Raw genomic sequence first — 25596 nt, 5'->3', positions numbered from 1 at the left:
AAACCAAAATATGCTTTTTATTTGATGATGCAGGATTTATTGGTCCTACGAAATCAATGGCCCATTTTTCAAAAGTCTCAATCATAACCTGAGGACATAAAGGAATTTCATTGGTTTGATTAGGCTGGCCAATTCTCTAAATCTATCACTCCACTTGACATAATATTTGGCATCCTTGAACAAGGAAGGCTAAAAATAGCCAGCTCGTAATACTTTGTATGTAGTCTGCTTATCGGCGAAGTGACCTTCACAAGGTTCATCGTGGGAAAATTTTTAAATATCAAACACATCTTCCTCCCTTACACATCTACGGATAATGAAATCCACTCCAATGTAAAAGAGGTTTCCTTGGATCCAAGAATATGCAGCATTTTCCTGAATGATATTTCGCTTTTCACGAGTGGATAAGTGAGGTGGTAATTTTCCGGTGACTAAATAGTTAGCTATGTCATCAAACCATGGAGATTTTGTTGACATAGCAAAATGATGTTCATCAGGAAAATCATCATCAATGGGAATTGCTTCACCATGATTATTTAATCATGAAAGATAATCTGAAACTACATTTGAATTTCCTAGTCTATCAACAATGGCAATATTAAATTCCTGTAATAATAGCAACCACATAGTCACTCTACCACTTCTTAATGGTTTATTCATCAAATATCTTATAGCGGAATGGTCAGTATGTACAAAAACTTCATATCCTGTAATATAATGTTTGAATTCATTAATAGAAAAAATACAGCTAAAAACTCTTTCTCAGTAATCGTATAATTGAGTTCAGCGGGTGACAAGTTTTTACTAATGAAATAAATAGCATAAGATTGTTTGTCTTCTTCCTGTCCTAAATTTTTGCCTATAGCAGTATCTGAGGCATCAAAGCAAATATGAAATGACAAGGACCAGTTTGGTCCTCTCAACATTGGTGCCTGAACTAATTTTTCCTTCAATGTCTCAAAGGAATGTTGGCGGGGAGTAGCTATCCTTGATAAATTCTCAATGAATCTCCTATAGTAGCCTGCATTTCCTAGAAATCCTCTCACCTCCCTTTGAGTTTTGGGTATAGGAAGACTCAAAATGACTTCTATTTTTGCAAGGTCAACCTGGATACCTTTGTCGGAAATAATATGGCCAAGAACTACTCCTGCCTTGCACAATAATCTGCATTTCTTGTCACTCAAGGCGACATGGGATTCTTAGCAACGAAGAAGCATTTTTTCTAGATTCTTGAGGGCTTCCTGAAATGAATCACCAAACACAAAGAAATCATCCATATATATTTCTACGCATTCAAGGTTAGCAAAAATAGCCAAGACTACCCTATGAAAGGTAGTTGGAGCATTGCATAGCCCAAAGGGAAGCACTCGATAAGCAAATGTACCCCATGGACACGTAAAAGTGGTTTTGTCTTGATCCTCGGGTGCTATCTTTATCTGGTTATATTGCTAAAGTTGTCTAGAAAAGAAAAGTACTTCTTACTAGGAAGTAATCTTTGAGAGTGGCTTTATTCAATTCTCTGTAGTCAATACAAATGCACCATCTCCCACCTTTCTTTGGGACTAATACTAATGGAGAGACCCACTGGCTATCAGAAATGGGATAGATAAAATCAGCATCTAAGTTTTTTTTCAATTATTCTTTTACAATGTCTCTTACAGCTGGGTTCATTCGCCATTGGGGATAGGTCGGGCTCCATCCTGAATATAGATATGGTGTGTACAAATTTCAGGTGGGATGCCTTTGATATCTTCATAACCCCATGCAAAGGCATCAAGATGGTTTTGCAACAAATTCATAAGATGCTCTCAGCGAGAAGGGTCCAAGTCCGAACTGATATACAAGGATCTACCTGGACTACTCCCAACAAGAGTAGTATTAGGCTCAAGAGTACATAAGGGTGTTGCTAGAGATGGTGATGGTGGGGATAGAGATTCATATCCTTCCTAAAAATTTAGACTAAAAGTCTGACTCAATGACTTGAAATTAGGTATGGTGTCGAGATTGTTTAGGAAGTCTTGAATCTCTCCCTCCTGTGAGGACTCAACATTCTGATGTATCAAGGAAACAGGCTGAGTCTCCTCATCACTACTATAGTCTAACCATAAAGTGTCTCTTAGCTCTTGAATAGATCTAGAGGGTGGATATAGGGTGACTTTATTTCTGGAATCTCCATGCGAAATATACATATCACCAGAACGACATCTGATATAAGCATCGATCGTAGCAAGCCATGGTTGTCCCAAGATCAAGGGATGACCTCCCATAGGGTTATTTGGATGAAGCACAATGAAATCTGCAAGATATTCCCAAGAATCTAGGGAAACAAACACATCATCCAATACTCCTTCGGGCTTGATTTTAGATCTATCTACCAATTCAAGCACAGTGGCAGTAGGACGAATATGTACCAATCCAAGTTGATCCATGGTTTGATTAGTCATAACATTAATGGTTTCCCCTAGGTCTAGAAGTACATTGGAGACAAGAACATCACCTACCTGAACAGAGACAACAGGTTTCCGGGGTCGTTATATTTTTCCATGTGCATACAACCCGTCATTAACTCTGTTGCTCTACCAACAATTGAATGGTTTTGGGTTCCAATATTCTCCTTTTTGGATTCTTGAGACAGAGTTCCCTAAGGATTTTTGTACAAATGGGCATCTCTTTGATAGCTTGGAGCAAAGGTACCCTTATGAAAAGGTTCCTAAGCTCAGAAGCTAGGCTAGACTCAAGAATGGGGTATTTCTTCTCACAACTAACCTCTCTGGATAGGGAGGTCTATTGGGAGAAGATGACAAGGGCTTAGAATATACAGGGATAGGTTGAATGGTGTCATCTTTTTCAGAATTATCAGGAGTTTCCTCCTCTCCTCTCTCATCAATAATCACCATGGGCATCTTTTTATTTTCTGAGGTTACCACTTTCCCTGATCTCAATTGGAGATCATTGACTCCAACTAGCATAGTCTGAAATCTGGATGAAAAAAGTGGGGTCATAGAATGTATCATTTGTACCGCTTTATTATTGGGGTTGGGTAAAGGTTAAGAATGCAGCTAAGAAGGTCAAAATGATGGAGGTAACAGTAATGGTGGCATATGTTGACTCAGCTGAGGAAATGATGATTGATGCATTGGGTAAGGTGCATATGTACGAGGGTATGATTGCATAGGTGCATGATAGGAATTATGTGAATGATGTGAATGGTTTGGCCCTCTCCATCCTTGTTGCCAAGATTGGGAGGGTTGTTCATATTGATATTGATTCCCCTACTTCCAATGTTGACAGTGACCAGTGTTAGGATAGGAATATGAATGTGCATTATAACCAAAAAAATGTGGTGGAGGTTCAAGAACCATACCTGCACTTACCTAAGGCCAATTCCTTCTTTCTCCCATAGCATGCAATGATTCAGCTTTAGGTTATCCCCCCTCCAATACATCTTTCAGCCTAGGTAGAGAGGGACATTTATCTATAGCATGGTTATCTGCACAAATTGCACATTTATTAGTTTCTTTAATATGTAGAGGACATTCTCTTAAAGGATGCTTTCTTCTACATTTAGGACAAAAAATAGAAAATATCTCTTGCTCTTCTACAAGTTTCTACTGAAACTTCAAAGAGTCTTATTTGTTTACTAATAGTATTCATTATTTCAATTTTCACATTTTCCATTTTGTTTTCTAATCCAATAATCATAGCATCAGTAGATTCGGTTTTTCTGGTTTTATTATGAATTCCTTACCAGATCTATATTGATTCCTCAAGAATTTCCTGCACAAGTCACAGGTCTAATCAAAAGTCTTTTTAGCAATATCCCCTTGTCCTAACATATTTAATTTATTTCTAGCATCATCAATGAGCCCACGTAAGAACAAGGTTCTAATGGTACTTAGATCAAATTTGTGCTTTGACCTTTGAAGGATATATAGGAATCTATCCAAGTAGCCCTCTAAAGTCTCATCATCATTTTTCACAATAGTAAATATTTCATCTTGAATATCTCTAGTTTTACAATATTCCTGATATTTTGACAAGAACACTCTCTTCATATGCTCCCAAGAAGATATATTTTTCCCTCCTAGTCCCATGAACCAGCGGAGTGTTGCATCCTTGGGGGTTGCAGTAAACAACTTTAACTTCTGGGCATCAACTGAATAATCATAAATCCTACACAAAATATCAAACTCAAATAAGAAAGAGTCTAGGTCTTCATGTACCATACCACAAAAATTAGGAAGAGTTGATGGTGAAATGTTCTTCATTGTACTTGTGTATCAGGATCCACAATCAAGAATCCGAAAGTGGATTGTTCCTCATTTACCTGATTTTCACCACTTCCTTCTGCATGGTCTTCCATATCTTCCATTATTGTTCTTCCACTCAATCTACTCTGAACAGGCTAAGAAGGTTGACTATGGATTCCAACAGCCCCCTTCTTCCCCTTTATGGGTTGTGTCACACCTGAACCAATTCTACTAGGGCCTAGGTGGACTGTTCCTACGTGATGAGTCTGAGTTTGTTTGGACTTTCTACCTGCAAAGGAAGGCCCAATATGAGTTTTTGTTTTAGATTTTTCAGTGTTTCTTTAGCCCCTAGTGGGCTTCGGACCCCTACCTCTTTTAGTCCTTCATTTCAAAAAAATGGCAAAACAAAATTCAAATAAAAACTGCAAGTTTCAAAAAAATAAATCAGCACCTATAAATTCCTTCAAACAATAAAAGCACACTACAGAAAAAAATAATAGAATAATTACCCCTATTGCAAAAAAATGGAAAATTGTTACCAATTCAAATCGCCTCCCGATAACTGTGCCAAAATGTTGGGTGCAGGAATTACGCTTGAGAAAACTCCTCAACACTTAATTGTCAACCCGAGGGTTTCATAAACATAGAGATGAAGCACAGGCAATGCCAGAAATGGTATGAAATTTTCCTATTTATAATCCTACTTCTTAAAGTAAATGCTTTGCAAAATCAAATAGAAAACAATTGGAAAGGTAATTAAATCCAAGGCAACTCTAGTGCTGGAATGTAAAAGACAATTTGCAAGTAAATCAAGTAAAGAAATTCCACACAACAGAAACAATCTTAAATGCTGGAATGAAATGATATTTTCATCTTCAGATGGATGGTAAATAGTCTAACAAGTGGGCCCTTGCAGAATTATGTCCTCCTTCTGTTCTTCATCTCACACAAACGCCTTATCCTTACATTGTTGCAATCTGCGTGCACTAGTGCAAGTACAGTATTTCTGTGTAAGAGTATATTTGACCTTCCTTACTAAAGATTTATGTCTGAATGAAGGTGCTCTAAGCCTCAGGGCTTATAGCACTATGTTTCTATGACAAGAGACTTGCTCTTGAACCGAGGCAGAGTTCCCTTCACTCAGTTTCCAAGTTACTTTCGAAAGAATTGAAACATGTGCTAAAAAATAATTGCAACTGTAAATGAAATTCTAAAGTAAATTATCTATGAAAAACAAAATGCTTCAATTCATTAAAATATGTAAAGGAAATAAACTTCAAGGAATAAAAGCACTGTAAAATAATCAAACGGTAGCCTAAGTATTTTTCATGTGTTAATCAACTTTGGTACTTCACCTAAAATTCTTATGTTCTATGCAAGTATAATATGATAATTTGATACAACTGATTCCAGATATTTTAAAGGCGAACTTTTAATACCGAAGTCAGTTACTCAATTAATGGTTCATTCACTTGTGAAATAACTAAAAATAATATGCAGGTAAGTGATTCATTTTTTGCTGCAACGGATGACTAGACCAAAGTGCAGACAACATCATACACTGGTGCATGAAAGAGTTCCTTGCACGATCCGATTGAAAACAAATGAAAACAGAGGATGAGAGTAAAGGAAATGTGAGAAAGATATTTCATAAGCAAAATAAACACAGCTACTCTCAAACCACGGATCTGTTTCTCACGTTAGCTACAAAAGATATTTTAAATCAGAACTTGAAAGATAAATATTAAAACTATAACATCACACAGCTGTAAATGAAACATCCACACCTTCTTTCTCAATAATGAAAGTGAGAGGGGTAAATGAGATAGGTTGGTTGGACCCTAGCCAACTAGCTCGCTACCCTTCTAAGAAACAAAAAAGCTCAGCACTTCAAATGGACATCAAAGATAGACTAAACGTTGCGTATGCAAATCATGGCGGTTCTCTTGTATTACTTGATTTGGAAAATATACATTACGGATAAATTCAGCCCTAGAGCTTAGGTGATAACCAAATTAAATAAAACAAAATGATAGTCGATGGTTTGCTAGCTTCCTACTTTTTGGGCAGTGGATCCCCCGCGTAACAGTTTTGGGGCTTAAAGCCCACAATTTTGGGTAATGGTATTGTAAAGGCTCCATGAAGAGTGTGAAGTGAAAATTGTAATGAGTCAAGTCAAAAGGTTGTCCACCCTCAAATATTGTAATTTAATATATAGTGGGTTCGCCCACCCATGGTTCGCAGGCCATGGGAATGTATAAATAGAGCGAGGCTCTAAGTGTAGAGTGCAGTTTTTGAGTTTCGTTCTAATTATTATGGGTTTTTTAAGGCAATATTCGCTCTGAGTCTGTAAGTCCAAGTCTTGGGTTGTAGGAGTAGGAAGAGGCTCTGCATCTATGTGCACAGAGGCCTGATAGAGTCCGCAGCTGTGTGCGCAGACCCCTGCAGCTGAGTGTGTAGAGTGGAATTGGATTGTACTGGAAAAAAAGGTTAATAAAAGATAAGTGGATTTTTGAATATTATGCATATGATCTGTGTGTTTATGTTTTGGTCATATCCTTGCATCTCTTTACAGTTTATGATTGTGCGCACTGGTTATAAATGTTAAATGAGTAAATAAGAATATTGGGCCCACAAAATTAAGTCAGATCTATAATAATAGCACAGTAAGTGTAGAGGATCTAAGCAGCACCTCTTCACGCGCAGGATTGGTTTGCGAGCCTTCTAGACCTCATCAAGACATCCCTAGGGTGCAGAAACCTAGTTCCAGCACCCTCCCATACTACCTTGGGTGAGACCTTAGTCTGCGCTCCACGATCTGTTTCTGAAAGGGCCAGTAGTTTCAGGATTTGTTTGGCTTAAACACTTCTGAACCTGGGTCAGGCCCCATCAAGCCAACAAATGGTTCCGTTGCTGGGACCAGCATCTGCCTAAGGGATGTCTAATGTCAAAACACTAGAACCCTACAAAAAAGGAGATTGAATGTTGGTTGGATTAGAAGCTTCACAAGTTCATGACACAGGAAAACAAAACTCTGCAGATATCCAAGAAGAGGTGGCTGGATCGATATGTATATACGAAAATCCACGAGATTTTCTTCGCGTCCTTATCTTCGGAGCTATATGATTGGATCGCAACATTAGGCAATAGCCAGGGAAGGTATAAGCTCAATAAACCAATAGTGTGGACTCTGGAGTTGGTGCGCATCCTAGAGGCATCAGAATATAAGATCATGCGGACCATGGACCATTAGCTCGACTAGATAATAGGAGGGTTTATCACTGAATTTGTGATAGATGTGACGGTAAGCTACAGCGAAGCAGAAAGACGTTTTCTCAAGGGACCGCAAGGTAAGTACATCAACTCTTTGAATGCCTAGATTAAGATGCTATTATGTGAAAAATGGGTGATGCGAATACATTAATGTTTGGGACGAAGCAAAGTGGAAAGGTCTACAAGGGTATCGAAGGGTTAGGAAAAAGTCCTTTCATTTCACCTCCGCGAGCGAGCAAGGAATAGCACGCTCAAGTTTCTCTGAGGAGTGCAGTTAGTTTAATAAGACAGCGCATTCCACAGTTATCACATCCATTCACGCCATCACCCGCTTCACCTTCTTCAACCCCATATTCACCCACCCCACCTCCACCAGCCCCACGGTTCAGCATGGCGAGCACGATTAAGCTACCTATATTCAGAGGAGTAGGAAGTGAGGACCTGGATCAGTTCTAGTTCGTCGTAAGAGCAGTGTGGGAAGCACAAGGGGTTACGGATGATAACATTAAGAACACTGCATTGGTAAGCGTGTTGCAGGATTGTGCATTGACATGGTATATCAAACACTCTAATGATCACCCAAATGCATGAGTAGCAGAGATCCAGATTGTGTTGAACAAACAATTCAGTCGGTCGAAATTAGAGACACAGTCAGTCATCAGATTTAAGGATATCGCTATGCTTCTAGGCAAGACCCCATGGGATCTGGATCAGATACTGAAGAGCACGATCCGCGAGGCTAATATGACACTAACGGATGCACATCACCGTGCATGGTTTGTGGTGTCTTTGACACCACACCTAAGGATGGCGTTGTCATAGTAGAAGCTTTCGACCTAGGCAGAAGCATTGGAAATGGCAATGAGGTTGCACGAAACAACGATCCAAGATCCAGGATTGGGAGACCAACAGATCCACGTGCAACTGCAGAACCTATGTTTGCAGATGTAGAGCTTGAAGCAGGATAGGGTGCCACGGCCGGAGGCGCGCGAGGAAGTGTGGTGCATAAAATGAAAAGGCGAGGGCCATGATAAGGATCATTGTCCGATATTCGCAAACTACTTGGTAGGAGGGGGGCCAATTCCACTGAGACTGGAGGCGCAATCATGGCCAAGTGCGGCAACCGCGTTCTGGTGGGCGATCTATCAGGTGGGAGGAAAGCACACGATGGACAACTGTCATCTGTTACGGAAGTATACACAGACTCCATAGCAGTTGTTTTGTAATTTCTATAGGTCGATGGGCCATGAAAATCGTACATGTTGCAGCTACGAGTTGATGATGGAGCAGACCCCAGCATATAGAATGCAGACAAAAATGCAAGGCCTAGACCCAGCCATGGGGATGGCTCGCACTGGATTTCGGGGCGGAGGCCGAGGATGAGGAGGAATGGGGCCAGGAAGGGGCCGAGGACAATTAATATGTTACAATTGCAGAGGACCAAGGCACTACGGTCACGATTGTACCAACCCAACAAGAATATCCTGTTCATACTGTGAGCAGTTTGATCATGAAATGATGGATTGTTCTACGCTTATCGCACAGATGCGTGAGAAAGGGGTACTACAACATACTCCGACTCAAAATATCCAAATGATGAGGTCTAAACTGCACGAAGAAGACCCCAACATGAACATGATGCTCAAAAGTGGCGTGACCAAAGAAGAAGATAAGGGGAAGCAGCAAGAAGAAGATACCTAGGTTCGCAAGGCTCCTACAAAGGAACTAGGAGACGTTTATGGAAGCTAAGAAGAGCTTCGCAAAGGCATCTACTTCAGGTAGTAAGGATCAACCAGAGCTAGGAATGGATCCTTTAGAGACATGCATGAAGTTGTTGCACAATAATAGGGCAGTGAAAGTACTACAAGAATTGATAACTAGGTGCACAGGGTTAGGGGAACCGCGCATAGTCAAGAAACTAGGAAATCATACATTACGCACTAGGAGGGAGATGACATTAACCACGTAGATTTGTGAATATGAAATGGATCAGGTAATTCTGGACCTAGGGTCCGACGCGAATGTGTTACCAAAACAGACATGGGAACGTATGGGAAAGCCCACATTACAGTGGTCCCCTATTCAATTGCGGATGGCGAACCAATAGAAAATTTTGCTCGTGGGGAGATTGCAAGGGATAACAGTTGATATCAAAGGCGCGAGCACACAGACAAAATTTGAGGTGATAGAGATTGTGGATGACAGCAACCCTTAGCCCACATTGTTAGGAATAGACTGGGCCACTGATATGAATGGAGTCATCAACTTAAAGAAGTGGAATATGATATTTTAGAAAAAGTCTTTATGCGTAGTCCTTCCACTAGACCCAGCCAAAGGAGCATGCCACACTGAACCTGTACATGATGATGGAAGTGATGATGAGCTGGATTGTATCTACAATACAACTGTGTGAGATCGGGATTGGGTAAATTCAACTATAGATGGAAGAATCTCGTGGGAGTGTAGAGTTTCCTGCACCTCGGATTCAGAAGAAGAAGACGAACGCTGGCACAATTGGTTGAATGAAGTGACAACACTAAATTGCAACATGATGACTAGATCACTGCGTTGCATAACAGCCCAGGCCTGAGATCTACCGACATATGATGGATTGACAGTGGTGGATGAATTCTTGAGCAAGTTTGAGAGCGCAGTACCAGAGCAACAATGATTCGATGCTTTGAAGTGGGCGTTGCATGCGAAACCCGCGCATTGGTGGGGAGCACATCAAGGAAATTTTGAGAACTGGTGCAGCTGCAGGAGGATGATGTGGCTATCATTTTGGAAACTAGAACTATAGCTAGCAGATAAATACGATGGACGTGATGACCCATGCACGCACCTTGCAAAATGGACCAAGGCCTATGGAGAAGAGCCTCAGCCTAAATGGGTACACTTATTCTATCATACCCTAGATTTCATACCCATGAATTGGTATACCGAGTCGGAACTCCGACATGGTACAGGTGAATGGGATGTGTTGTGCAAGGGATTTTTGTTAACCTTCACCTTTGAAGACCGATGGTCAAATACTATTGACGATGCACTGCAAGCTGTGAAAGCCACCATCTTCAAAATACCACAAGAACCATGGGAAGAAGTTCAACAAGCATGGGCAACCTAGTTAAGTCGTGCCCTAGAATGTTATAATGTACAAACATAAGAGGATGATTACGACCCCCAAAACATTAATATTCTAGAAACTGAAGGGTGTCGCCAAGTTCGAAGACCATCAGTTGAGGACCCTGGCATCACTGCACTGCTAAAAACAAAGTAGGTAAACATAGATACAGACACGGGACCGAAGTATGCGACGCTTGGGGACTATTGGGACAATGCTATGGTAGATAAGGTCAACGAGTTACTCTTGTTCCTGACCAAAATCACAGACTTAAAGGGAATCATTGGCGAATTAGGGATGATGAAGATCACTCTAAAACTGGACGCGAAGCCAATTAAACAAAGACCTTACCGGTTGAATCCAAAGTATAAAGAAAAGGTCCGCGAAGAATTAGACAAAATGCTTGCAGCCGAAATTATTGAACCAGTGGAAGAATCAGACTGGGTAAGTCCTACAGTAGTGTATGAGAAAAAAAAAAAAGGGTGAAATTAGAATTTGCGTGGACCTCAGAAAGCTTAATGACGCCTGTGTTCACGATCCATTCCCGACACCGTTTACAGATGAAGTATTGGAGAATGTTGGTGGACATGAAGCGTACTCATTCACGGATGGTTTCTAAGGGTACCATCAGATTAAGATCGCACCGAAAGATAGGATCAAGACCACCTTCGCAACTGAATGGGGTTGTTTTCAATACACCGTTATGCCCTTTGGGCTAAAAAACACGTTAGCAATATTTTCGTGCATAGTGGTTGTCGCGTTCAAGGAATACATCCACAAGTTCTTTGAGGTTTATCTGGACGATTGGACTGTGTTCAGGTTAGTTAAACACCATATAGCAAGCTTACGTTTGATGTTGGATACTTGCCAACAACACCAGATTGCAATGAATCTGAAAAAGTGCACCTTCCTCATCCCCTTTGGAAACCTGCTCAACCATGTGGTCTGCAAACAAGGTCTAATGGTGGATCTTATGAAGATTGTTGTTATTCTCAATCTGGAAGCACTGCGAAGTGTCAAACAACTATGCGCTACATTGGGGCACACTAGTTACTAAAGGAATTTTATCAAGAGCTATGTGCAAATAACAGCGCCAATGGAGAAGCGATTGAAAAAGGACGCTACATATTGCTTGAATGATGAATGTGCAAAAAGTTTGGATGTTCTCAAGGAGAAAATGGCATCCGCTCCCATCTTGGTCTTTCCAAAATGGGACATAGAATTTGATGTACACGTTGATGCATCATGTATCGCAATAGGAGTTGTATTTATGCAAAAAGGCGCGAGAGGCGTGGATCACTCGATCGTGTTCACGATTCGGTGGTTGTCCAAAGCCGAAAAGAACTACTCTACTACTGAACGCGAGGGGTTGGCAATGGTATACATGCTCCAGAAATACCGACACTATTTACTTGGTGGGAAATTCAAGATGTATACTAATCATTCTACATTGAAATACCTAGTGAACAATCCTGTGTTGGGTGGGCGCATATGCAGATGGCTGCTATTGTTTCAAAAATATGAATTTGAGGTCATCGTAAAGCCGGGATGCCTAAATGTAGGACCAGATCACTTATAATGAATTAAGACAGGAGAGGAGCCAACAAATTTGGAAGAAGGACTACCTGATGCACAACTCTTTGCGATGCACGTCATGGATGGCCACTTCAAAGATATAATTTATTTTTTAACCACAGGGACTGCGTCACAAGGATATTCAGTCCAGCAGAAGAAGGAATTGGTAGTACGTGCGGCAGATTTTTCTGTCATCGTGGGGCACCTCTACAAAATGGGGAATAATGAGATATTGTGAAGACATGTACTTGAATTTGAACAAGGATAAATCCTCGTGAACGCACATGGAGGAACTGCAAGAGGACACTATGTGAGACAGGCGATGACACAGAAGATTCTTCGTGCCAGACTATGGTGGCCAACCCTACATCAAGATTCAAAAGCACACTGTCAGACCTGTGACGTATGTCAATGGACTGGGAAACCATCATGAAGGGATGAGATGCCACTCAATCCACAGATGACACTGCAACCATTCGAGAAATGGGTAATAGACTTTGTGGGGCCAATCGAACCTAAAGGGAAAACGGGCGCGCACTACATCATCACCGTGACAGAGTACCTGACTCGATGGGTGGAAGCACAACCGGTTAAGGACTGCACGACTATGAAATTTTTGTTTCAATAACATGTTGACACGGTTTGGATGCCCGAAAATTTTAATGAGTGATCGTGGAACACACTTCCTAAACGAAAATATTAGTGCACTCACCGAGGAGTTCTAGGTGTATCATCAGCAAAGTACGTTGTACCATCTGCAAGCTAATGGGACAGTAGAAGCATTCAACAATATTCTGGAGACTGCGCTGACCAAAGTGTGTAACACACATCAAAATGACTGGGACCTGTTCATACCTACCGTATTATGGGCATACAGAACCACATGCAAGAAATTGACGGGTCAGACACCTTTCAGGTTAGTTTATGGCACGAAAGCAGTCATGCCAATGGAATACATTGTACCCAGTTTGTAGATAGTAGCAATGAAAGGCATGTCAGAACGTGAAGCATTGCAAGAGAGGCTCGCACAATTGGAAGAACTTGAGGAAGAATAGTTTTTGGTGGGATTCCATCAACAGGTACAGAAGCAGCACGAGAAAGCCTGGCGCGATCACCATATCAAGATGCACACATTCAAGGTCAACGATTTAGTGTTTTTATATGACAGCAAGTTCAAATTTTTTTTGGGGAAACTAAAAATGCATTGGCTAGGACCATACGTGGTCAAAGAAGTTACAGATGGGGGTGCGGTCCAGCTAGTCAAACTTAATGGAGAACCCTTCCCAGGCAGAGTAAATGGCAGTCGCCTGAAGCTCTACACGGGTGGGCCAACTATCTAACTATCTGTAGGAAGCACAATCTCACCACTCCAGATAGTTGAAAGAGAGTGTGGACTATAAAATAGTCTGTTGGGGAGCTACCCGACAACATGGGTGCACGTAGGGTCAGTATGTCACAAGGGTTGTGGTCACGCAGAAGGGGCTACGTTGTTGCACAGATAAACCAGGAAATGACTATTGGTGTCACTGTTCATGACAAGACGTTTGAGTTAAGGCGAAAAGGAGAGGGCGGCGGGCATTTAAGACACGGAGTCAGAACTAGATTTGAAACGATTTGCCACCAATATAGCATTAATGAGCTAGAAAAGGGGGGAACGGTCGAATTTGAATTTCAACAGGCCTATAAATCACAGCTGGTCATCCACCAAACAAACCATGGCATCTTGAGAATTAAGTTATTGCGCTATCCAATAGATATGGACCCGTCGAACTTCGACGCTTTGAGAGTAAGCCCAGTGTTTGCAACATTGCCAAACGAGACATAGGACCTTCTGGACAGCGTAATGTCAACAGCCAAGGATGCCACGCCGATCCCAACACCAACAGTGGGAGATGTACTGGAAATTCCCAGACAGGTAGCAGGACCGGTTCGGATGTCACCACGGAACCCGCGGTTTGGTAAGCGATCTATGAAAGATAAGGGCAAGACGGTGAATCTTGAGACAAAGACAGAATTCCGTTTAAAAGTTCATCTCTGGGCCACGTGCCCATGACAAAACTTGAATATTGGGACCTCGCGGATAGCAACAACTCTCTTGCAAAAATGCAACACAAGCTTTAGCAGACATTGAGTATACTGAACCAGAGATCACAAGCTTGTTACTCTTGCACAAAAATTTCATGCATTTGACATCTCAACTAGAGCCAAAATCCTATGAGAGGTCACTTTTTGTTAACCTAGTAGAGTAGAATGAACATCATCCTTTAAGCGAATTAGTAGGGGCAATGGAGCAGGAGCTTGAAGAAGCATTGCAGGAGGCAATGACAGAGCAACAGATTGAAGTGTGTTACTCACAGGGATGGCATACCGCGAAGCCTTGGCAGCGCAACTTGCTGCACCATCAAAGTGACTCAGGACAAGTCACGATGATTGTGTTGCAGGATTGTTGGGCAGTGGATCCCCCACGTAATGGTTTTGGGGCTTAAAGCCCACAATTTTGAGTAATGGTATTGTAAAGGCTCTGCGAAGAGCGCAGAGTGCAAATTGTAATGAGTCAAGTCAAAGGGTTGTCCGCCCTCAAATATTGTAATTTAATATAGGTTGGGTCAGCCTACCCATGGTCCATGGACCATGGGAATGTATAAATAGAGCGAGGCTCTAAGTGTAGAGTGCAATTTTTGAGTTTTGTTCTGATTATTATGGGTTTTTGAAGGCAATATTCACTCTAAGTCTGTAAGTCCAAGTCTTGGGTTATAGGAGTAGGAAGAGGCTCTGCATCTGTGTGCATAGAGGCCTGGTAGAGCCTGCATCTATGTGCACAGACCCCTGTAGCTGAGTGCGCAGGGTGGAATTGGATTGTACTGGAACATAAGGTTAATAAAAGATAAGTGGATTTTGGAATATTGTGCATCTGATCTGTCTGTTTATGTTTCGATTATATCCTTGCATCTCTTTACAATTTATGATTAAACGCACTGGTTATAAATGTTAAATGAGTAAATAAGAATATTGGGCCCACCAAATTAAGTCAAATCTATAATAATAACATCGTAAGGGTAAAGGATCTAGGCAGCGCCTCTTCGCACTCTGTATAAAGCTACGTGAAGGTTAGATAGCTGCACGAAGCAATGCAAGCGCACAAGATTGGTTTGTGACCTTTCTAGACCTCATCGAGACATCCCTAGGGTGCAGAAACTTGGTTCCAGCACCCTCCCATACTACCTCGGGTGATACCTCAGTCCGCGCTCCACAGACTGTTGCTGAAAGGGCCGGTAGTTTTGGGATTTGTTTGGCTAAAACACTTTTGAACCTAGGTCAGGCCCCATCAAGCCAACACTACCTATGATCTATATCATATATATCCTTTCAGCTCTAGGTTGTTTACACTAATTATAGATATTTCTTGTCTAGGCCTTTCATCCGAACAAACTTAGAAAACCAAAATTACAAACTTGGCCAGCAATTATAATACACATGAACTTCGCTTGGTCATAACCTAACTTTGGAGAATAATCCATAAATGTGTGCCACCTATTATCCTTCTTCAATTCATTAGTAGTTAGACTCAGTGTCGAGGATCAAGACCCATCCTCATGGAAGATTTAGCTTCTTTGAAATCTCGGACAGTCTTCATGGTGGTGCAGGAATCTACCTGCACTGGTCAACTCATTCATGATTAACACTAAGTTCCACGATTACTCTAGGAAATCAATATGAGTTACAAGAAGTATATAAATAGGCATGAAATCTGTATAAAAAGATTAATAAATTTTTGTAATAAATATTAATATAAAATATGAGCATGTGCAGGAATGGGTAACTATCTTGTATTAGTGCAGGAAAGAAGGGTATGTTATTAAGATAAAATAGAGGTTGATATTGATGGAAATGGGGTAGAAAATAGGGCAATTTAGGATACCAATAAAATGATATGAAGGAGATGTTCTTATCAAAGTACCAAGACTATTGCAGGACCAGGGACTTAATGGAAGAGATATTTAGAATGACCTAGAAGGAGGATGAAATCCTGGAAGATTATGTGGAATCGTTCCACTATAATCTCCAGAGGTCTAAACACAGCGATTTATACCAGGAAATCTTGAAGACTATATTCATCAAAGGAATGAGGGATGACTGCCTTGACACCTTGAATCTATTAGGAAAAGGGGATATATCTCAAGAACCATTCGCTAAAATCGTAAAGCTCTGCCTAAGATTCTCTCGAGGATCGTCGAAAGGACGGAGTATAGTTCGGGATGCCTCTGTTCGCATACAAAAATTTGCAGGTGGAGGAGTAACCAGAGCAGACATCAGGAATTTGTTCGAAAATTTCAAGACCAATATCCTCAGTACTCTCTCGGCCTAGATAACAACAACACAAATTAAGAAGACACAATTAGAAGCTGACACACCCCTAGCTGTGTTTTGTCCGACTTGTCAGAAGAAACATCCTTTCAGGGAATGTGAATTGAACAACATCAACTTGTGTAATATCTGCGAGCTAGAGCATTCAACAGAGAAGTTTCCAAAGCTTCCTAGACTAAAGGTAGTAATCAGAGAATCAAGTGAAGAGGTGTAGTCCTCTTACTTCATCACACAGAGGAGGCCATGGCAACCGCAACCTCTAGGTATGTCTCAAAACATTTCGTCTTTCAATTCATGGAACAATGCATATAATAACTAGCAATATCCATGGCAATATTATGCCCCTCCGTCAGCATAGTTCCCTTCACCCTAGAACCAATGGTCTCCATCTCCTCCTATTCAATATCCTCAATCCCAACCATACCCTTGGAAACAGAACTAGAGAGGAAATGCCCAAAATTCAGCTCTTCCTGCACCACCCATGCAACAACAGCTACAATTACCTCCTTTCCAAGCTCCTGCTTCTCCACCACCTGTGCGACCCCAACTACCTGTGAAACCTAACCGAAACCTAAACAATAAAGTAGCTCGAGGCATAGAGGCTCCTACGACCTTCTAGACCTACATTATTACCCCATGGGACTTAATGAAATACAATTTCGATCTGGCATGGTAATTAAACCTAGTCACTCCCATATCATTACAGAGGAGGACTATGAACCATCCAGAGGAGATGTCAGAGGCTCTGAGGTGGCTACTGTGCCTACAATAGCTGATATAGAGGAATATGTTACATCTATAACAACCGACCCTCAAAGAACTGTTAAATCTATAATAGCTAATTCGAGGAAGGTTGATACACCTGTAACAGCAGATTCGAATGTTGTGATGCAGGACCCCCCATACCCTCAGAGATTGGTCGAACCTAGGATGACTTCACAACCTGAATCTGATTTTCTTAAGGAGTTACAAAATTTGTATGTACAAATTCCTCTGCTGCAAGCCCTTAATGAAGTACCCATCTATGCCAAGATAGTGAGAGATTTCTGCATCAAGAAACCTCAGAGGAAGCCTAAAGACCCTGCCACCATACATGTGATGGGAAAGTTATCCGAATTAATCTATGCTCAGCCTCTCCTTACTAAGTACAATGATCCAGGAAATCCTACGTTACTATCTGCATTAATCATCAGCCCATAGCCAACACATTGATTGATCTTGGGGCTACCATTAACGTAATGACGAAAGATCTCTTTATTTCTCTCGGGCTACGGGGACTAAGACATACGCCTACTGTGCTTAAATTAGCATACAGGTCCCATGTTAAACCTGGGGGGATGTTAGAGGATATAGTGATTATGATAGCTTCCTAGATATATCCAACTGGTTTTCTTATCTTATGGTGCAAATCCAATTTGGGGGGGCATCCTTTGATCATAGGGAGACCTTGGCTGGCCATTGTAAATGCATTTATAGGTTGCAAGACAGGATCCACGGTACTCTTGGATGGCCAGGAAACCCAAAACCTTAATCTTTATCCCGCAAAACCAAATATGGATGTGTACAACCCTTGGTGGGATTAGTTTGAGCCTGAGTCAGATCTTTCCCTGCCACTCCTCACTCTGGGGAAAGCTCAGTATTTCAAAGAGGAGACAAAAGTTGATGTTATTAATGGTTTTATTAGTAATTCACTTTTTGTTGCTTCTATTAAAAATGAAAATGAGGAAGAAGAGGTGGAAGATATAGATTTTGAACAATTGATAACTGCTCAAAATATTGCTAGCAGTCCAATTGAGATTGAATCTGGAAAGTTTTTGAATGTTAATCCCAATTCGACTGTTGAAAAAAACCAACGAGTGTTACAACTGTTACAAAGTATAAAAAGGCATTTGCATGGGATTATATGGATATAAAAGGGATCCACCCTAACCTATGCACTCACCATATTTATTTGAAGGATGGTTGCAAACCAGTCAGATAGCCATAGTGCCGCATGAACCTTGCACTAAAGGAAGTGGTCAAAGAAGAACTACAAAAAATCCTGAGTGCTAATTTTATTTATCCAATATCAGTGGGTGTCACCACTTGTCATTGTTCCTAAAGAGAATGGCAAGTGGAGAGTCTGTGTTGATTACAAAGAACTTAACAAGGCCACTCAGAAGGACCATTTTCCCTTACCATTTATAGATTAGGTCCTTGATACTCTCTCTGGGAAGAAATTATTTTCATTTTTGGATGCATTTAGTGGCTACAAACAGATACAAATTGCCCCGGAAGGCTAGGATAAAGCGACCTTTACTTGTCCTTGGGGAACCTACGCATACAGAGTACTTCCTTTTGGGCTCTTTAATGTGCCAACAACCTTTTAAGGGAAAGACTAGGAATTTTCTCTGACTTGTTGAATGATTGCCTGGAAATCTTCATCGACGATTTTACACCTTATGGAGATGCTTTTAAAATAGAATTAGTCAATCTGGAAAAAGTGTTAGAACTGTGTGTACAAACTAATGTTCCCTTGAGCACTGAGAAATGTCACATGATGATGACTGAAGTGATCGTGCTTGGAAATTACATTTATGCTGACGGAATCAAGGTAGACCCTGCAAAAATAGAGGTAATTCTAAAAATTCCAACCCCCAAAACACAAAAATAGGTACGTAGTTTCTTGGGCATGCAGGGTATTACAGAAGATTTATAGAAAAAATTTCAAAAGTTTCATCGCCATTATTTTCCTTTCTCATGAAGGACGTTGATTTCTTGTGGACAAGGAAGTGTGAGCAGGCCTTCTTAAAGTTAAAATGGTGTGTATTAGCAGCTCCAGTTTGGTGAGGACCTAATTGGGAACTATCATTTCACATAGCTATGAAAACATCGAATATTGTTTTAGGCATTTTTTTGGGCCAACTGGAGCATAAGAAACCTTATGCTATTTACTACATAAGTAAAAAAAACTAACTCCAGCTGAGCTCAACTACATAGCAACCGAGAAGGAGTTCTTAGCAGTCGTGCATGCCATCAAAAAATTCCAGCATTACATCACCGGGTATCAAGTATTTCTACACACTGACCATTCTGGCATTCACTTTTTAATGAATAAGCCAATTACAAATGGTAGGATCACACGCTGGTTATTGTTGTTACAAGAATTTGATATCACTATTATAGATAAGCCTGGAAAAGACAATGTAGTAGCTGAATTTCTTTCTAGGCTAACTATTGATGATAGTTGCACTCCCACTAAAGATTATTTCCTTGATGAATATCTTTTTGCTATTTCTACTTACTCACCTTGGTATGCAGATATAGCCAATTATCTTGTTGCAAGGAAGTTTCCACAGTATTTGTCCTCCAAGGAGAAAAGAAAAATCATACAACAAAGTGCTACATATACCTAGATAGATGGGAACCTCTACCACACCATACCAGATTTCTAGATCAGGATTTTTGTTAGAGAAGATGAAGCCTTTGATATCCTTAAAGCCTATCATGAGGAACCCTGTGGAGGACACTTCACAGACAAACACATAAGATACAAATTCCTTTCAATAGGGTACTACTAGCTAACAATATTTCAAGATGCCAAGAAATTTGTAAAGAGATGTGATAGTTATCAAAGGATGGGCCAACCACTGCAATCAGATGAGATGTCGTTACAGCCCCAGATCGTCCTAGAAACTTTTGAGAAGTTGGCTCTAGATTTTTTGGGACCAATCAATCCTTCTGTTAGGTACCTATACCAATAGGTTTCATATTTCATGATTGGAAAAAGAAGTTCCAAATATGCTCTGCTTTGGTGTTGCAAAGATCCCATATTTCTAAAAGAATGCAATATGTGTACATAGCTTGATGTTGACTGAATTTTGGATGGATGGTCCAACAGCCTAATCTGGATCATGCCATGTTTTAATTTCTTGTCATTAGAATAGAGAAAGAAGCCTGTCCAAACTGTTCAATCTTGGCAGGCTAGTAGTTAGGTAGAGAATTAAGGTTCCCAACTGTTTAATCTGGGGCCTTGGAAGAAATAAGGCTAGCTTTAGATAGAAAATCAAAAGAAAAAGCCAAAAGAAAAGAAAAGGCACATAAGGGTCTGCAAGTCTAAGTGCACCCTCCTTGGAGTAACAAAAAGTGCTAGGCAGTAGATGGGTAGGTAGATGGGGTTGCAGAAGCATGATTCCTTTATCACTGGCTCAAGCAAAGGAAAAACATGGTGCCAGTGCAGGTCTCCTATTCAGCAGTTTGGCAACAGTACAATGAAGCATGTCTAACTCCCTAATACCCCCCATTATACTCATTACTAACATCCCAATACTACTTATGTTCATGGAAAGAGTCAAATTCTTGTGTTGGTTCTTGGTTCTTTAAAAGCCACATTTCTTGTGTAAAATTCTTTTCATTTTGATCTACTTCCTAAACTAAGTTCATTTCATATAAACTTAGTGGTTTTTCCCCCTTATCCACCTTCTCCACTCATATTAACTCCTAACTTCTTATTATCTAAATCCCCTATATTCCCCTTTTCCCCTACTATTATAAACACTACGGTGTATAAACCCCAAGCAATGTATAAATATTCCCTCCCCCCTGGCATTATAGCCATATGTCCAGAGTCAGGGATTAAATTGACCTCTGGTTAGTTTAAATAACCTAAGCCCTACCCCTTCTTTCCCTTCACAAACCTTTGAAATCATTTACCCACTTCATTTGCAAAAAACCTTGTAAAAAACCCACTATTACCCCTAACCCGCGCTATTCGCCGAATACACCAAAAAACCCACTTTTCTGCTTTATCCAAAGTTTGGTACGATGCGCATTTTCCACGGAAAGTACTTTGAAAAAACCAAATTTTCGTTATATACCAAAGTTCCGCCCAGGCGCGCATGTCGAAAAATATATTAAAAAATTTCTCCGCCCGTTGCCGTATTGTCCTGGCACCTTAGCGACCCGTCAACCGTCGGATCTGGGTTTTCCCATCCGACGGCACACATCCATATCGGGTCTGCCCCGAAGGCCGGACGTTACCTCTCGAGAAATTGTCAGAGGGTGACGTCAGGCCTCCGCCACGCGTCACCCCCAAATCTCATCGAGCCACCCTCTGACAATACCACAACCGTATCCAGAGCAGTCCGAGCAAACCATTTACCACTTGTGGTTTACCTCCTGCCCACATCACCGCTACGTCACGCCCACGTCAGTTCAACTCGGCGTCGTGTCAGCACCCCCGCCCGCCATCGCTCCGACATGTCCTCCACCTATGCAGTCCCCGTGGACCACTCACAGGCCGCCACCTCACCCGATGACATCATGCTGACGTCACCCAGCCCTGACCCCACCCGATGACGTCATGCTGACGTCATCCAAAAAAAGCGCCAATAACCCAAAAAGTCCATATTTTCGCCAAAAATCGCGGTTTTTGTCGCTTTTGGCGAAAGAACTATTGCTCTGTTCTGCATGCATATTACGACCATTTCGCCACCAGCCTACAAAATTCGACTTGGAGACCGTGGGCGCTTTCAACCCACCTGCATTTGTAACCATTGCCGACAATTCACCAGGTATTTATTCAAATCATCCCCTCCGCGATTGGTTGTGTCCATAATTCTCCAAAACTAAATTAAAAAGAGTGAGGAACCTTGTATTTACCAGCAAATCCCCGGTGGCCAGCATTCATTTTCAATTGTTGGGTCGGAATTCACCTGCAGAGCCCCGTTTAGCCAAGTTTTCATAAAACCTATAGTCAGTCCGCGCATTTGTGGACTTAAAACCTGAGCTGCATAAATCCATCAGGAAAACAGTGTTACTAGTCCCAACATTTGCTCAATTAACTCTCTTTGGAGCATTTTAAACTATTCTCAACACAGTTTACCCCATTTTCCCTTGCAATTTGCCTTACTGTTGCAAAAAACACTCCCTTGTGTTGTTCTGTCCAGAGGAACCGGTTCTAGTACAAGTCATAGTACTAGTTAACCATGGAAACACGGTAGCCTTGAATATTCAACCTTTGAATGCCCCACACAGAGAGCTAGTGTGGAAGGCCCTGGGTGATATAGATTATCAGATGACAGAGACATTTTCAATAAATTCCAAATTCAACATTCATATGCTAAATGAGTTAAAGGCTCAACACCTCAGTGGAGCTGATATTTTAGGGATTTGGGACTCCAATTTACCCATCTTTAACCTTCCTCAAGTCAATGTCCTTCCAGACTTGATCCATAGATGTTGTGAAAACTATGATCCATGCCAAAGAGCTGTTCTCAGTTCCAAAGGTTCAGTCTTGTTCCATATCACCCCTGAAGCCATAAATGAGATGTTGCACTTTCACACTGCAAAGCCACTAACTCCTCTCTCTATGATGGACTTATTAAAGAAGGGGGGCAAGTTGTCCAGTGCCCAGGTCATCAAGATTAATCAGTTATTTATTCAGCCAAGCTCTGAAGCTGTGAGAACACCTCCTATTGGAAATCCATATCTCAATGACTTGGGCAAAATGCTTGTGGACTTGATCAGTTATGTCCTTGGGTACAGGGGAATTGAGGATGTTGATGACACTATTATGGCCATGTTGTCCATATTTTCCCCTGGAAAGCCTCCTGCTGTGCATTATGATTATGCTACGTACATTGCCAATAAGATTCATGAGCAACTGATGAATCTGGAGAGGGAGAAGGTGTTCAGATACACCTCATACATCTATCATTTGTTCTTATTTTATCAACCTGACAGTTTCCCTGTTCCTCTCAAGAAACTGGATGCCCAGGGAAACCCAAGGTCTGTAGTATTTTGGACTTCAGTTTTCCATCATACCTCCTGTTCACCATACACATACTGTGAATTCATAGACCTTTTCATCTATCCAGCTATGACCTTGTTATATGGTGTCCCTCCTCCAAGGTTGACCGATGAGATGCAAAGAATACTCCATCTCTCAAAGGCCTACAGCATTGGTGATTGGTACTTTTACCAACACCACACAGTAATCAGAATATATGGCTGTGAGTTGGACCCTTATAGGCTGCCAAGATATGTCCCTATGAGACTCTTTGCCTTGGAGTATTTCAGGCAATTTGGAAATGCAGACCTGGTCCATTTCCACAGTAAAAACAAGAAGGTGCAACTAAAGGTCAGGAACCAGCTAGGCCCATTTCTTTACAACAAAAGGGAGGAGGGATGGAAGGAAGCAGATATGATCCTAGAAAGCCTCCAATTAGAAACCAGTTTCTGTTGGGTACCTTATGACCCTAATCATTTCATTTCTCTCAGGAGGGTAAAACATAAATTGGGCGGCTATGCTCACATCAGATTGCCTCACATTGAAAAGTATGCCAATTTACTAAGTTGGAAAGAGGGCACTCTAGAAGAGGCAATCACTTGAGAGAAAATGCTACAAAGAGAGGCAAAGAACATTGAGAAAGAGGCTGACTTGGAAACTTGTGGGCAGGTTTCCTCCTCGTATCGAAGGCAACTTGGAGCAGCTGCCTCCTCTTCTACAACCCAGCAACAAGCAGTTATAACTTTTCATCAGGTGTCAAGCAAGGGCAAGGAAAAGCAGATGGAGCAGGAACAGCCACCTCCTACAAAAGAACAACAAAAAGAAGAGCAGCCAGTGTAGCAAGAACAAACAGTTGAGGCCCCAATGTCCACTGGGCAACAGACTCAAGAAACTGTGCCTCCTAGGCAGGAAACAACAGTGGAGGCCTCGGTGCTCCAAACTCCTCAGAATGAGGACAGAAACCGAAAAAGGGATAGAGAGCAGCAGACTCCCCTCACCACATCCACAACTCAAGGGGAGAAAAGGCAAAGGATGAATCCCTTTTCTGAAGAAGAGATGCCCATCGGGCAATCCTTGGGCATGGGCCCACCAAGAATGGAGGCATCTGCCAGTTCCTTTCAGCAGGAACAGGAGAGAATAATCGGAGGAGAGATCAGCTCCTCAAGTCAGCAAAGGAGAGCTGAAACAGGCATCAAGCAGCAATTCATTGACATAAAAAAGAGAAATGAGCCACTCAGGCTCCAGATCTATAATCAATTGCTGAAAATGGCCCCTACAAATCAGCAGAGGCTTATGTCAGCTTATGACATAAATGAGGGGAAAATGACCATGAGTCATTTCATGCCAACCATGCTGCAGCCACACTCAGCTGCAGACTATATAAGGACCAACCTTGAGGTCCTTGCAAAGGACATCCACCCTATGGATCAAATAGAACTTCACAAGTAAACAGGTGAGATGGTGTATTCTACACTTGCAGATAAGACCTTCTTGGCACACAGGTTGGAAAATAGCCTAAACAATACAACTGCCCAACTTGAGTTGGAGAAGGCATCCTCTCAGGCAAAGGACAACAGGATAAGGTCTTTAGAGGATATAATCATAGAGCTTGGGCATGACCCAAAGGATCCTAAAGCTATTAAGGAGCTGCTAAAAATTAGAGATTCAGACATTGCAGCTCTAAGAAAGATGGTAAAGATCCCAGCAACTCTTCACCCTCAAATAGAGGGGGTTGCCCAGCAAAGAAAGGACCAGGATGTATCAACATTGCTGGTAACACTGCACAAACAGCTGGTCCAGACAGAGGAGAAATTGGTAGAAACAGAGGCTGCATTGCAGGAAACCCTACAGCAGAAAGAAGGAGGCCAAACAGTTCAGCCCCCTCCACAAGTAACAAACCTTGAGGAACCCCCTCAAATTGTCACTCCTCCTACATTGCAAACAGTTGAGACAGCTCCATCTACATCAGCACCAGCACCAACATCAGAGCAGGCTCCAAGCCTTGACATGCAGAATCTAATGAATGAGATTCAAGCCCTGGAAGCCCAAATGGCAGAGCTAAACGAAGCCAAGGAGAATCTAGCTAAGCTTAATGAAAAATATGACAAGTCTAAACAAAATGTAGTTGAAAAAGGAAGGGAAATAAAGGCTCTCAAGGAGAAGATAAAGGAGCTGGAGAAAGAGCTCACCCTTGACAAGGTTGTAACTGAAATCAAGAAAGTTTTATGGGCCAATATTGGCCA

Source organism: Pinus tabuliformis, chromosome 4_1 (assembly GCF_031772625.1).
Source record: "Pinus tabuliformis cultivar Carrire ecotype Pingquan chromosome 4_1, CPIR1, whole genome shotgun sequence".
NCBI lineage: Eukaryota > Viridiplantae > Streptophyta > Pinopsida > Pinales > Pinaceae > Pinus > Pinus tabuliformis.
This window is presented reverse-complemented; position numbering follows the sequence as displayed.